The sequence below is a fragment of the Sciurus carolinensis genome, chromosome X (genome assembly GCF_902686445.1).
Source record: "Sciurus carolinensis chromosome X, mSciCar1.2, whole genome shotgun sequence".
Lineage (NCBI taxonomy): Eukaryota > Metazoa > Chordata > Mammalia > Rodentia > Sciuridae > Sciurus > Sciurus carolinensis.
In genome coordinates this window covers 41,149,744-41,162,323 of record NC_062232.1, presented here as the reverse complement: position 1 = coordinate 41,162,323, position 12,580 = coordinate 41,149,744, and the positions used below count along the sequence as shown (strand labels likewise).

The following is a 12,580-nucleotide window of genomic DNA, read 5'->3' as shown; positions in this document are numbered from 1 at the left end:
AGCAACCTTCCCTTTCTGAGCCCAAATTTTTCCTCATATGCAAAATGGAGATGGAAATACCCACCCCCAAAGAATGAAAATAAAAAAACATGGCAAAGGAGATCCTAAGAAGCCGAGAGGCAAAATGTCATCACATGTGTTCTTTGTGCAAACTTGCCAGGAGGAGCACAAGAAGCAGCACTCAGATGCTTCAGTCACCTTCTCAGAGTCTTCTAAGAAGTGCTCAGAGAGGTGGAAGATGATGTCTGCTAAAGAGAAACGAAAATTTGAAGACACGGCAAAGGCAGACAAGGCCTGTTACTAAAGAGAAATGAAAACCTATATCCCACCTAAAGGGGAACAAAAAAGAAATTCAAGGATCCCAGTGCACCCAAGAGGCCTTCGTTGGTCTTCTTGTTCTGTTCTGAGTATCTCCCCCAAATAAAAGGAGAACATCCTGGCCTATCCAATTGTGATGTTGCAAAGAAACTGGGAGAGATGTGGAATCACACTGCTGAAGATGACAAGCAGCCTTAGGAAAAGAAAGCTGCTAAGCTGAAGGAAAAATACGAAAAAGACATTGCTGCCTACCGAGCTGAAGACAAACCTGCTACAGCAAAAAAGGGAGTTGTCAAGGCTGAAAGAAGCAAGAAAAAGAAGGAAGAGGAGGAAGAGGAAGTGGATGAAGATGATAATGATGAATTAGTTGATTTTAGTGCAATTTTTTTCTTGTTTGTAAAGCATTTAATCCCCCTGTACACAACTCAAAATGCAAGGCTGTGTAAGATTTCTTTTAAATTGTACTGTGTCTTTTTTTGTATAGTTAACACATACCAAATGTGTTTTTATATAGTCCTGTCCTGTGGTATTTTCAGTAGCCACTAACCTTGCCTGGTACAGTATGGGGGTTGTAAATTAGCATGGAAATTTAAAGCAGGTTCTTGGTGCACAACACAAATTAGTCATATGTGGGGACAGTAGTTTTTCATCTCCAGTTGTCTCTTATACAGCGTATATGAAATAATTATTGTTCTGTTAACTGAATACCACTCTGTACTTGCAAAGAAAAGTTGCAGCTGTTTTGTTGACATTCTGAATGCTTCTAAGTAAATACAATTTAAAAGAAACACAATGAGCTATCACTGCACACTTATTAAAATGGCTAACATGAAAAATACTGATAATACTAAGTGATAACCAGAATATGTAACAACTAGAAATCTAAAAGTCTCATATATTTCTATTGGGAATGAAAATGTTAGAGCTAATCTGGAAAATAATTTGATAACTTTTTTCTTTGCTAATTTAGTTTGTTGATTTCTTACCATGTGACCCAGCAATTATGCTTCTACATAATTTTTTCTTTTTTGAGGCACTGGGGATCGAACCCAGGGCTTTGTGCATGCAAAGCAAGCACTCTACCGACTGAGCTATCTCCCCAGCCCGTTTCTACATAAATTTATCCTAGAGGAATGTAAACTTATTTATGTTCAGACAAAACCTTTATATGAAGATTCATAGCATATTTATGTGTAAAAGCAAAAAAAAAAAAAGGAAAATAGCACAATATCCTGCAGTAGGCAAAGAGTTGAACAAATTTTAAATCCATAAATTAAAGAGCAATAAAAAGGATCAAATAATTAATGCAGGCAACAACTTGGATAGATTCCCAGAGAATTATTCTGAGTGATAGAAACCTAATCCTCAAAGATAGTATATTCTGAGATTCATTCATCAAACATTTTCAACATGGCAAATTTAAAGAGATAGAGAGCATCTTAAAACAAAGAAGCCCCGGGTGTGGTGACATGTACCTGTAATCCCAGCTATTTGGAAGGCTGAGGCAGGAGGGTCACAAGTTTGAGGCCAGCCTGAGAAACTTAGTGATATCCTAATTCAGAATAAAACCAAAAAGACTGTGGGTGTAACACCATGGTACAGTACCCTGGGGTTCAATCTCCAGTATCACAAAAATGTTTGTGGTGATGTAATTATACAGGGGTCTTTGTAGTGACAGAACATTTCTGTGTCTTGATTCTGATGGGAGTTATAGCCACCTATAAAATGTAATCAAGTTGTTTTAGTCAACTTTTTTGCCAATGTGGGATACCACATCTAAACCATAACACAAGTCATACAGAAAGACATCCAAACATGAATGTGTGCAAAAATTGGTAAAAATCTTAGTAAGAGCATTAGCAGATAATCATATTGAGCCAATTATTTTCCTGGTTTTAGTAAGCACTTTAATTATGTAAGATATAGCCATTAGGAAAACTGGGTATTATGGTTTAGATATGGTGTCCGCCAAAAGCTCACGTGTGTGACACTGCAAGAAGATTCAGAGGAGAAATTTTTGGATCATAGCCTTAATGTAATCAGTGGATTCCTCCCTGATGGGATTAACTGAGTGTTAACTGGAGGCAGGTGGGTGTGACTGGAAGAAGTGGCTCATTTGGGGCGTGGCTTTGGGGTATGTTTTTTGTATCTGGAGAGGAGTCTCTCTCTGCTTTCTGATCATCATGTGAGCTGCTTCCCTTTGCCACACTCTTCCTCCATGATATTCAACCTCTCTTGAAGCCCCGGAGGAATGGAGCCGGCAGCCTATGACCTGAGACCTCTGAAACTGTGAGCCCCCAAATAAACCTCTCCTCCTTTATAGTTGTTCTGGTTGGGTCCTTCAGTCACAGTAGTAAAAAAGCTGACTAAAACACTGGGTTAAGGAGACATGAGGCCTCTATGCCAGTTTTCCAAATTCTTGTGAATCCATAATAATTAAGAAATAAAAAAATTTCACTGTGGTTTTGATTTCCATTTCCTTAATGATTAACAATGTTGAGCAGTTTTTCATATACCCACTGACCATTCATGTGTCATCTTTGGGAAAATGCCTATGTGGATCCTTTGTCCATTTTTTAAATCAGTTTTTTTTGTTTGTTTATTGCTACTGAGATGCACGAGTTCCTTATATATTTTGGACTATCAGATACAAAATCCTTCGGATATACAGTTTACAATCTGTTCTCTGATTCTGTTGGTTAGCTTTTCATTTTGACTCTATTCCTTTGCTCTAAAGAAGCTTTTTAGCTGGATGTAGTCCCACTTGTTTATTTTTTCTTTTGTTGCCTGTGCTTTTAGTGTAAAATCAAAAAAGTCATTTCCCAGACCAATGCAAGGATCATTTCCCCTATGTTTTCTTCTAGGAATATTAAAATTCAGATCTTACAACCAAGTCTCTAATCCATTTTTTATTTTATTTTTGTGAGTGGTAAAAGAGAAGGACCCAACTTTATTTATTTGCACAAGGATATCCAGTTTTCCTACTATCACTTATTAAAGAGACCATCCTTTCCCCATTGTGTGTCTTTCCCCATTCTTGATGCCTTTGTTGGAAATAAGTCAAACAACATATATGTATGGGTTTAGTCTGTTTAGTTGGTCTATGTGTCTTTTATGCCAGTACCATGCTGTTTTGATTACTACAGCTTTGTGATGTAGTTTGAAATCAGGAAGTGTAATGCCTCCAGCTTTGTTCTTCTTTCTTTTGCTTTAGTTGTTTGGGGCATTTTGTAGCTCCATAAAAATTTTAAGATTATTTTTTTTCTATTTCTGTGAAAAACTGCCATTGGAATTTTGAAGCAGATTGCATTAAGGTATTACCTTACACCTGTAACATGACTATTATCAGAAAATCAAAAGATAAGTGTTGGCAAGGATGTGAAAAGTGAACCCATGAACCCATGGTTCAGATATGTTTTGTCCCCACAAAGTTCCTGTGTTAATGCAGGAATATTCAAAGTTGAAATGATTGAATTTTGAAAGCTATAGCCTAATCTATAGTCTACCCGAGTTTAAATGGACTAACTGGATGGTAACCATAGGCAGGTGGGGCATGACTGGAGGAAGTAGGTCAATGAGGACTTGCTCTAAAAGGGTTCATCTTCCCTGTGGCTCCTTCCCCATTCTCCTTTCTCCGTTTTTCTGCTTCCTGGCTGCCATAAATGGTGCAGCAATCCTCCACCACGTCCTTTTGCCATGATGTTATGCCTCACCTTGAGTTTAAAACAATGGATTTGACCAAGGATAGACTCAACTTCTGGAACCATAAGCCAAAATAAACTTTCCTTCCTCTAACTTGTTCTTGTCAGGTATTTTGGCTCACAGTGACACAAAGCTGACTGTTGATGGGAATGTAAATTGGTACAGCTCTTATGGAATATATCATGAAAGATCCTCAAAAATAAAAAAATAGGTTGGGTATGGTAGTGCATGCCTGTAATCCCAGCCTCTCAGGAGGCTGGGGAAGGAGGATTATGAGTTCAAAGCCACCTCAGAAATTTAGTGAGGCTACTAGCAACCTCGTGAGACCCTGTCTCAAAATAAAAAAAAAATAATAAGAACTGGGGATGTGGCTCAGTGGTTGAGTACCCCTGAGTTCAATCTCTGGTACCAAAAATAAATGAATAAATAAATAAAAATTTAAAAAATAGAACTATCATCTGCTCCAGAAATCTCTCTTCTGGGTACGTAATCAAAGGAAATAAAATTGCTATCTTGAAGAGATATCTGCACTTCCACATTCATTGTAGCATTATGCACAATAGCCAAATAATTTGAACAACCTGTATCTATTGACAGATGAATGAATAAAGAAAATCTGACACACACGCACACAGAATGTCAATATTCAGCCTTTAAAAAAAATTCTGCCATTTAGGACAACATGGACGAAACTTGAAAACATTATACTAAGTGAACCAAGCCAGACACAGAAAAATATTGCTATGCTCTCACTTATAAGGGGAATCTAAAAAAGTTGAACCCATAATAACAGAGTGGAATATGGTTATCAGGGGATGAGAAATGGCAGAAAAGGAGAAATATTGGTTAAAAGTAAAAACCTCAGTAATAAGAAGAAAAAGTACTGGAGACTTAATGTACAGCAGGGACTACAGTTAATAATACTGTATTATATAATTGAGTTTTGCAAAGGGCATAGATCTTATGTTCTTACTACAGAAAAAAAGGTAACCATGTGAAGTGATAGATATGTTCATTAGCATAACTACATTGATCATTTCATAATGTAAACATAGATTATGTATTATAAACATCATGCTTTATACCATAAATATGTAAAATTTTTGACAATCATACCTCAACAAACCTGGAAAAAATTTAAGTTAAAAAAAGAGAAGAGCCAGGCACGCTGGCACACGCCTGTAATCCCAGTAGCTTGGCTGCCTGAGGCAGGAAGATTGCAAGTTCAAAGCCAGTCTCAGCAACTTTAGCAAGGCCCTAAGCAACTTAGCAGGACCCAGTCTCAAAATTTAAAAAAAATAATTAAAAAAAAATCGGACTGGGGATGTAGCTCATTGGTTAAGTGACCCTGGGTACAATCCCCAGTACCCCCCAAAAAAATTTAAAAAGAGAACAAACCTGGAGTTGGTTAATTAAAGTTATCTTAGTATTCTATCACTCCCATGGCCCTCATTTGTAATCAGGTCCATGATTGTTAAGGGTGCCTTTCTAGGTTATAGCCTTTGCCACCAGTGTCTTTACAGAGCCTTTGATCTTGAGGAGTTACCAGACAGAAGAAATGGAACATTCAATGTTTAGCCAGGTTCTGTCCCAAGATGAGAGTTCTTAACCCAGAATCTACAAACCGACTTTTCAAGTCTGCCAATGCCCTCTTTGATATTTTAGAATGGTGTCTTTGTGTTAATTAAATGACTATTCACACATGTGATAAAATATTTGCGAAACAGTGAAGGTTTTTAAATTTATAATGAAAAGCTCCCTGATCCCAGAACTCAAATTCTTCTATCCAAATTTAATTTTACTTTTAGCAATTATTGTGTATTCACAAAGGATAAAAAACACACACACACACAAATAGCAGCACATTATTTTTATAATAATAAAGTTCCTTGTTTTTTACACTTCACTATGCATCATTAAGATTATTCCATATTAGCCCTACACTCTACCTATAGCTTTTAAATAGATGCTCAGTCTTCTTAGTATTTGTTTTAGTCAACTTTATTTTGCTGCTGTGACCAAAAGACCTGACAAGCACAATCTTAGAGGAGGAAAAGTTTATTTGCAGGTCACAGTTTCAGAGGTCTCAGTCCATAGATGGCTGACTCCACTCCTCAGGGACTGAGTGAGGAAGAACATCATGGCAGACACACGTGGTGGAGGACAGCAGCCCAGGACTTGACAATCAGGAAGCAGTGACACAGCTTTACTCACCAGGAACAAAATATATACCCCAAGGGCATGCCCCCAAAGACCCATCTCCTCAGTCACACCCTGCCTATCTACAGTTACTATCCAGTTAATCCACTCAAATGAATTAATTCACCGATTAGATTAAGACTCTCATAACTCAATCATTTCACTTCTAAACTTTATTGCATTGTTTACACATGAGCTTTTGGGGGATACCTCATATCTAAACTATGCAGAAGAAACTATGTTTGGGTAACCCTAAGATGGCGGCTGGCGTTGAGTTAAGAGGTGGCGCATAATTAATGTTAACACAGCGTGATCTACTTTTGCCTGATTAGTTAATGTCTCCTTTGTGCTAGTGGTCAACAGATATTCCTCATTCTTTCTTGATTGGTACCGAGGGGCGTGCCTCAATTGTGCTGATCCTAAGCTGATTGGCTGCCTTAGGTATATAAGACACGCACCTATAGGAAGCACCAAGGATAAGCAGCTAGAAGAAAGGATGAGCAGCACCTCTAGATTGCTGGGGGGAGTATAAGCAGCGCCTCTGAATGATGGCAGAACGCAGGTTGCAGATTGCAGAACGGAGAAGTAAAGCCACACCTCTAGATAGCAGAGTGAAGGATGCAGGATGCAGGATGCACCTTTAAGAAGAAGCAGCAGAACTAAGAAGATATAGATCTCTGAAAGTGTACTCTCTCTCTTAAGCAAAGTCTCTCTTTCTCTCTTATGCAAAGCCTCTCTCTCTCTCTCCTCTCTCTTTTTCTAAAACTTCCTCTATAAGCTAGGGAACAAGTGAACAAGCAAGAAAGCAGCGCACTAAAGAGAAAGATAATAGAAGTAGCTCAGTTTCCAGTCCACCTCCGATAAATACCCGTGCAATTGTTGCTGCAGGCGGTAACAAATTGCCGTGGGCGGCGACAAAACTATAACAATATTAATAGATGAACTGCAGTCTACTTAGCCAAACTTTAAAGATAGACATTTGATTTTTGCCCTTATAAAGAAATTCTGCAGTAAACATCTTCTTATGTTTATATCATGATATGCTTTTGTATATCTATCCATGCAACAATTTCCTAGCAGCAGTATTACTGAGTCAAAGATAAATTCATGGTAAGTGCTAATGCACATTGCAAAATTATCACCAAGGAACCTGTACCAATTTCAGCTTCCTCTAACAGTGAGAAATAGTGTCTGTTTATATTTATGCCTTGCCAATCATGAGTACCATCAAACTTAATTTTAAACCATTCCGATAGGTAACATACAGTGTTTCCTTGTTTATTGCTAGAGATAACCAGCTTGGAATGAACACGGTTCTTCTGCAGTCCCTGTCTAACCTTTCCATTTTGTCTATTGTTGTTTTGTTTAAAAATAAGCAATGGTACTGCTTTTTCTTACACAAGCAATAAATAACAGTCTTTGTGAAAAGAAGACTCAAACAATGAGGAAGTACAGAGAGTCTAAAGGGGAAAGCGTCTCTTCTCTCTAGCTCCACCAGTCCCACTTCCCTCCTCGGAGCTGCAGAAACACTGCTGAAAGCCCATGAGTTCCACTCTGCTAGATACTAGGGCATCAGGCACTTGTGAGAAGAGCATGACAGGGTCAGCTTTATGATATCCAGGAAAAAAAAAAGGTCTCCCAAGCAGCTGGGCATGGTGGTGCACACCTGTAATCCCAGTGACTCAGGAGGCTGAGGCAGGAAGATCATGAGTTCAAAGCCAGCCTCAGCAACTTAGCAAGGTCCTAAGCAACTCAGCAAGAACCTGTCTCTAAATTAAATATAACAAGGGCTGGGGATGTGGCTAAGTGGTTAAGCACCCCTGGGATCAATCCCAGGTATCCCCCCCCACCAACAAAAAAGGTTTACTAAGCAAAGCAATGGTAACAAAGACTTCAAAAAAATGACTGAGCAATGTATGTGAACAAAATGGCTTAGAAGTTCTATAAACTCTTTAGAGGCACTATTCCCATACAATCAATATGCAAACTATGTATAACGTTATGGTTTGGATAAGTGTCCCCCAAAGTTCATTTGTTAAAGGCTTGGTCCCCAGTTGGTGGCACTATTGCGAGATGATTGTAGGGCCCTGTTCTCTTCCTCTTCTGTTTTTGTTTCCTGGCCATGAGGTGAGTGGTTTTGCTCTGCCGCATGCTCCCACTGTGTTGTGCTACCTAGCCACAGGCCTAAGGCAATGCACCATCATGCATGGACTGAAACCTCTAAAACTGTGAGCCAAAATAACCCTTTCCTCTTTATAGGTTAATTATTGAGTATTTTATTATAGTAATGGAAAGTTAACTAACACACATGTGCTTATTAGTTGAAACTCCAGAAGCACTTTAAGGAACCAAAGCTAGCCAGGCACAGTAGCACATGGCTATAATCCCAACAGCTCAGGAGGCTGACACAGGAGGATCACAAGTAGGAGGCCATCCACAACAACTTAGAGAGGATCTCAGCAACCTAGTGAAAAACCTGTCTCAAAATAAAAGGGCTGGGAATGTGGTTCAGTGGTTAAGTGCCTCTGGGTTCAATCTGGTACAAAAAAAGGAACCAAATCTTAGCTACTCTATTAACTTTTTTTTTTTAGGTTATGCTGGGGGTTGAACCCAGGGTCTTGCATATGCTAGGGAAGTGCTCTACATTCTTGGCCCTCCTATATACATTTAAAGCAGTGAGGTGGTATTTAAATAGAGAGGGAAAAGAATCATAGTGTTACAGTTTGGATCTGGAATGTTTTACGAAGGCTCATGTGTTGAAAGCTTGGTCCCCAGCTGGTGGCATCCTTGGGAGGTGGTGGAAACTTTAGGAGGTGGGCCTAGTTGGAGGAAGTAGGGCACTGGAAGTGTGACCTCATATGGTACATTGGGATCCCCAATCCTTCACCCCTACTCCTCTCTTTCTCTGTTTCCCTGCTGCTATAAGGTGAGTGGTGAACAGCTCTGTTTTATCACATGTTCCCACCATAATGTTCTGCCTCATCACAGGCACATACCAAAGGGACCAAGTGATCATGGACTGAAACCTCTGAAACTGTGAGTCAAAATAACTCTTTCTTCCTCTAAGTTATTTTTCTCAGGTATTTTGTCACAATGGTGGAAAACTGATTAACACATAGAACCAAGAAAACATCAGAGTTATATAGTCAAATCAATTCAGTAGATCTAGTACTTTTATAATACAAATGATGATGATAATGATAGTTATTATTAACATTCATTGAGAACTTACTTTGTCTCAGGTACCATACCATGTGCTTCCCAGATAGTATTTCATTTAGCCTTTAGAATTGTCTGTAAGTATGGAGATTCCTCAAAAAACTAGGAATGGAATCACCATTTGACCCAGTAATCCCACTTCTTGGTATATATCTAAAGGATTTGAAATCAGCATATTACGGTGACACAGCCATAGCAATGTTTATTGCAGCACAATTCACAATAGGTAAGCTATGGAGCCAACCTGGATGCCCATCAAAAGATGAATGGATAAAGAAAATGTGATATATATGCACAATAGAATATTACTAAGTCATAAAAAAGGATGAGTTTATGACATTTGCTGGTAAGTGGAGAGATCTGGAGACTATCATACTAAGTGAAATAAGCCAATCCCCCAAACCCAAAGGTTGAATGTTTTTGCTGATATGTGGATGCTAACATACAATAAGCAGGGGATTAGTTCAGTGGAGTAGGCAAAGGGGAATGAAGGGAAGGGAGGGAGATGGGCTAAAGAAAGACAAAGGAATAAATCTGACATAACTTTCCTATGTACATATATGAATACACAGTGAATTTCACCATTGTGCATATCCACAAGAATTAATTTTTTAAAAATAATGATAACTGTGGGTAAATGGCAGAAAGATCAATAGATAGAAAGGAGCAGGAGGTGGAGAGAGAAGGGAAGGAGAGGTACAAGGGTCTGAATTAGAATAAGATATATTCCAAGCTTGTATAATCATGTCAAAATAGATTCTACTGTATGTATAACTAAAAAGAACCAATAAAAACACTAAAAACAGTCTAAAGCCTCACCACAAACTTACTGTGTTAGTCAGGATTCTCTAGAGGAATAAAATCAACAGGAAGTATGATTATACAAAAGGGAATTTATTAGATTGGCTTACATGACCAGAAGCTGGATAGTCCACAATGGCCATCTGCAGCTGGAGAGCGGGAAGAACCAGCAGCTGCACAGTCCAAGATGCAGAAGCCCCAGAACAAGAGGGGTCAACAGTGCTACCCTAGTCCAAGACCAAGGCTTCTGGAAACTACCTGGAGAATCACTGGCAGAGTCTGCTTTGGAAGAGTGAAGAAGCGAGAGTCCGACCTCCTCAGAAGATGGAAGCAGTAATCAAGAACCCGTTCAAGAAGAGCAGAGCTTGCATCTGCAACTGCTTTCTTGTTCTTTCAGCTTTTATTCCATCCTATTGGGTGGTGCTGCCCATGCTTTGGGAGGGTCTCCACTTTATTTCACTATCTCACATTCCAGTCATTCCACGACACCCTCATGGACACACCCAGGGGCCTCTTAATCATCGGCATATCTTAATCCAATCAAATTAACAATTCAAATTAACGATTGCACTTACAAAGCAGGTACTATAGTCATCCCCATTTAACAGATGAGAAAACTGAGGAACAGGGTGTTTAGTTGACTTGCCTCTGTTCACATAGCTAGTAAGTGTTACAAACATGTTTTCAATCCAGCAGGTCTGATATCAGAGACCATAGACTTCTCTCACTATATTGCCCGCTGAGATCTCCTGAATTTTAGAGATTTTGGTGAAATTGTATCAAATGCCTTCTCTACATTTGCAATGCCTACAGATTCTCAGAGGCTTATGTTCTCACAGTGTTTTCTACCTCCAGCATTTTTTGTGTCTCTTCTCCTCGCCATGACCCAGCTGTCCCTTCACTCCTGCCAAGTGCTTAGCGCTCCTCTCTTCACTTTCCTTTCCTCTCTTTCTCATTTCTCCTTCTAGCCTTCTCAGATGCAAAACCAATTCCTCATGTGGGTTATTTTTTTAAATTTATTTTTATTGTAAACAAATGGGATACATGTTGTTTCTCTGTTTGTACATGGCGTAAAGGCATACCATTTGTGTAATCATAAATTTACATAGGGTAATGTTGTTTGATTCATTCTGTTATTTTTTCTTCCCCCCACCCCTCCCACCCCTCTTTTCCCTCTATATAGTCCTTCCTTCCTCCATTCTTGCCACCCTCCCTAACCCTAACTCTAACCCTAACACTAATCCCTCCCACCCCCCATTATGTGTCATCATCCACTTATCAGCGATATCATTCATCCTTTGGTTTTTTGAGATTGGCTTATTTCACTTAGCATGATGTTCTCCAATTTCATCCATTTGCCTGCAAATGCCATAATTTTATTATTCTTTATAGCTGAGTAATATTCCATTGTATATATATACCACAGTTTCTTTATTCATTCATCAATTGAAGGACATCTAGGTTGGTTCCACAGTTTGGCTTTTGTGAATTGAGAAGCTATGAACATTGATGTGGCTGTATCTCTGTAGTATGCTGATTTTAAGTCCTTTGGGTATAGGCCGAGGAGTGGGATAGCTGGGTCAAATGGTAAGTCCATTCCAAGTTTTCTAAGGAAACTTCACACTGCTTTCCAGAGTGGCTGCACTAATTTGCAGGCCTCATGTGGGTTATTATTATTTTTTTTTTGGTGGGAAGGGTTTTTCTTTGTTTGCTTTTGTCTCATGCACAGCAATTTCTTAAGGAAAAGGGTGGAAAGAGGGAGTTAGTTACAGGGATATTTATAGATTTGGTGTAGTCCTTATTTTGATGACTTCTTTTTGTCAACCAAAACTCAACATAATAAGTAAAAATATTCCTCTAATTGTTTTCCTTAATTCCCCTCCACAGAGGTAAATGTAGTCAATTGTTCAGTATGTATCCTTCTGTAATATGAAAGATTTTTCCTATCCCAAACTGGGAAGTTTAATGTTCTCTTCAAGGTGTCTCTCTCTCTCTCTCTCTCTCTCTCTCTCTCTCTCTCTCTCTCTTTCTCTCTCTCTCTCTCTCTCTCTCTTTCTTTCTCTCTCTCTTTCTTTCTCTCTCTCTCTCTCTCTCTCTCTCTCTCTCTCTCTCTCTCTCTCTCTTTCTCTCTCTTTCTCTCTCTCTCTCTCTCTGGTACTGGATATTTAACCCAGGAGTGGTTTACCACTGAACCACATACCCAGTTCTTTTTATTTTTTTATTAAAAATTTTTTAAATTGTAGATGGACACAATGGCTTTATTTTATTTTTTTTGTGGTGCTGAGGATGGAACCCAGTGCCTCACACACATTAGGCAAGTGCTCTACCTCGGAGCCACAAC

The 12,580-nt window shown here is 39.0% G+C and overlaps 1 pseudogene; it reads left to right on the top strand.

Annotated features, from left to right (window-relative positions):
• The first annotated feature begins 73 nt into the window (after positions 1–73).
• Positions 74–5,629, top strand: LOC124971451 (high mobility group protein B1-like; annotated as a pseudogene).
• The last annotated feature ends 6,951 nt before the right edge of the window (positions 5,630–12,580 follow it).